Source organism: Salvelinus namaycush, chromosome 13, assembly GCF_016432855.1.
Source record: "Salvelinus namaycush isolate Seneca chromosome 13, SaNama_1.0, whole genome shotgun sequence".
Classification (NCBI taxonomy): domain Eukaryota; kingdom Metazoa; phylum Chordata; class Actinopteri; order Salmoniformes; family Salmonidae; genus Salvelinus; species Salvelinus namaycush.
The window spans coordinates 32,532,386-32,535,596 of NC_052319.1; the positions used below are offsets into that span (position 1 = coordinate 32,532,386).

Consider the following 3,211-nt stretch of genomic DNA (forward strand, 5'->3'; position numbering starts at 1 on the left):
GCATTATAGGGAGTTTTTCCTAGACACCGTGCTTCTACATCTGCATTGCTTGCTGTTTGGGGTTTTAGGCTGGGTTTCTGCCTAAGCACTTTCTGACATCTGATCGAAAAAGGGCTTTATAAATACATTTGATTTGATTTGATAGAGTAAAGTGAGAAACTTGAAATTACGTGTAAAATAACACGTGGGCAGAGCGTGATTCGGATCCTAAGTTTAGTTACCACAGCCACAAATTTGGCAATTTCAAAATAATTCATGAAAACTCCGTATTCGTAGCCTGGCCTTTCAGAAAAGGCATGTTCGACCCTCCCTCAGGAAGAAATTTCCCGTTTTCTAAAACCTTACATTCTGCACATTTTCAAGACAACATAAACATAAGCAGGAGGCTGCATGAATTGTTTAGTGCGTAAAAGAAACACATGAGCAGAACATAATGAGTTTTAGAAAACGAGAAAAGGCATCCTGCTGGTGGGACAAACACAAGTCACACAGCCACTTCGTTTAGTAATGATCTAGTGCTGAATGGAAAGGGAACGGGGGTACCTAGTCAGTTAGTACCACAACTGAATGCATTCAACCCGAAATGTCTCTTCCTCATTTAACCCAACCCATCTGAATTAAGCTACTGACCTCTCCTTGCCTATCACAATGACTTGTGACAGTCTGTTCCTGTTTTTGTTTCCTGTAGAAACAAAGTAACATGAATTACATATTTTATTGAACATTTTACTCCTACTCAACAATAGATACAAAATGAGACCACAGTGCTTTAGGCAATGCAGATGTGATTGAACTGAGCTCTTAGGTACACTACTTTGAGCTACTCACCTACACAGCCAGACCATACAGCAGATGTTAATGCAGAGAACCACTCCTCCAATAGCAGATGGAATTGTGAAGAGCAATAACCTCCGTAGGCCATGTCCAGCATGAGCTGTGTTAAGACAGAAACAATTGTGGTTTTCAGGAGAGTTGACAAGTCTAAAACAAGTGTTATATTTCTTTGCTTTATAACAATATAGTAAAAAAAAAAGGGAGATAATAACCAAATAATAACGTTAACATTCAGTATTGATGGTTTGCAATTATTATCACAATAATTGACATTTTTGTTCATGTCAAAATTCAACTTCAGAAATGTGCATTTTTATATCTGGCATTACAGAATACAGTTTCTTCTCCACATGTTACAGTATAAACAGAACATTACTTCCATTACCTGTGAGGTTATTAGTGATGGTCATATTCCACTCCATTGTCCGTACACCACTTTGATCATCTGTTATTTGACAGCTGTAGCTCCCGGTGTCATTTAGCTGTACATTAAAGATAGTCAGCTTTGTAGGTGGATCAACACTCATCCTGTCAGAGGTGAATTTTCTTTCAGTTTTATTCAGTGTGTCACTATGAGAGAAAATGAGAACTGTGTCCTTCTTCCAGATGTATGATGCATTCGTCTCTGAGTTATTGCAAACCAAAGTAACATTTTCTCCCAAAGAAGCTGATTTATTTGTCAGATATTTTGTTGAATCACCTGCTGACTCTATGGGACAGAAAACAACAAAGACAATGTTGTAAGTACTTTACTTTAAAGGACAGTGTGAGATTTTTTTTATCCTTTTAAGAAGTCAGAAGAATGCAAACTGAACACAGACAGACAGACAGACAGACAGACAGACAGACAGACAGACAGACAGACAGACAGACAGACAGACAGACAGGCAGACAGGCAGACAGACAGGCAGGCAGGCAGGCAGGCAGGCAGGCAGGCAGGCAGGCAGGCAGGCAGGCAGGCAGGCAGGCAGGCAGGCAGGCAGGCAGGCAGGCAGGCAGGCAGGCAGGCAGGCAGGCAGGCAGGCAGGCAGGCAGGCAGGCAGGCAGGCAGGCAGGCAGGCAGGCAGGCAGGCAGGCAGGCAGGCAGGCAGGCACGCACGCACGCACGCACACACACACACACACACACACACACACACACACACACACACACACACACACACACACACTGTACTATGGTCATCCACTGTAGCTTACCTGTAGAGACAAGGAACAGCATGATGACCACAGACACAAGGTCCCAGCACAGGAGAGTTTCCATGACGATATTGGACGTAGCTGACTGACAGAGAGAGAAATGGACAGAGTGGAGTGGAACGTCAGAGTCTGAGATCAGTGTCACAGCTAGCTAACCAGGAACCACTCAGAGAGGGCGGGACATGAACATTTCGGTAGTCTGAGGAGGATGGAGAACAGAGGAAGTGGTCGTGTGAGAGAGAAGCACAGAAGTGAGTTTGTCTGAAACATCACAGCCATTGAACTTCGGGACATCACACATACCCACTCAGCATTTAATTACTGAGGGATTTACTGTGTGCTCAGAGTTGGATTTCAAGGTGAATTTCATATCCAAAAGCCCCATACCCCATCGATGATCCCGTCCCCCAAAACTGTCAGACTGGCCAATAGCTTCTTCCCCTAGACCATCAGGCTGCTGAATAGCCACTAAGCAGCTATCTGCTCCCCCTGTCCCCCACCTGCCACCTGGACTTACCCACACACCAGGGTGTCACCAGTGTTTTATTTTCATGTTAGCTCTAGTGTTATTGTGTTCCATCAGGAGTCTGACACCAAAGACTTGTGGCGAGCAGAATCAACAACCTCTGCATCATTCAAGACTGTTGCTTTGTGAGAAGGTGGTAAAATTCACAGTTAGCCATTGCTATGTACATGCCAGCTGAAATGTGCCCAGGACCTTGCCTTGGCTCCAAGTCTGAGCAGGTCCGCCGAAGCCATGGCCCAGTGAGACACGGGTGCCGGCCCACGTAGATGGAAACAGAAGAGTTTTTGCCTTTTGGGTAAAACACTGGGGTAAATCCTCAGTGGAAATGCACCAAGAGAGTGCAGGAGTCTGGCCTAGTGGTAGCGCTGCCCACTCTATACCACACTGGCAACGGGGATTTGAGCCCTGTCTTGGCCACTCTGTCTGAGCCATAGAAATAGATTATATTAAATGTTTTATTATCTAAAGCCCTTCTATCTAACCTCTCTGTATTTCTCACTGTCATTTCATAAATGAAACGTATTGCAACTCTAAGGGGTCTGACACCCCAGAACATACTACATTCTGAACTACCTCAGTGTAGAATGTAGTACATGACATTAACATCAGTTTCACATTGACTCAATCACATTAAATCACTTGGTGTTTTTCAAT

The 3,211-nt window shown here is 44.2% G+C and overlaps 1 long non-coding RNA gene across 1 annotated transcript; it reads right to left on the reverse strand.

Moving 5' to 3' along the window:
* Positions 1-834: 834 nt before the first annotated feature.
* On the reverse strand, positions 835-2,134 carry LOC120058021. Its single transcript, XR_005477982.1, has 3 exons — positions 2,032-2,134; positions 1,220-1,543; positions 835-934 (listed from the first exon to the last, which is right to left on the reverse strand). It is a non-coding gene; the product is annotated as an uncharacterized LOC120058021 (long non-coding RNA).
* Positions 2,135-3,211: the final 1,077 nt, after the last annotated feature.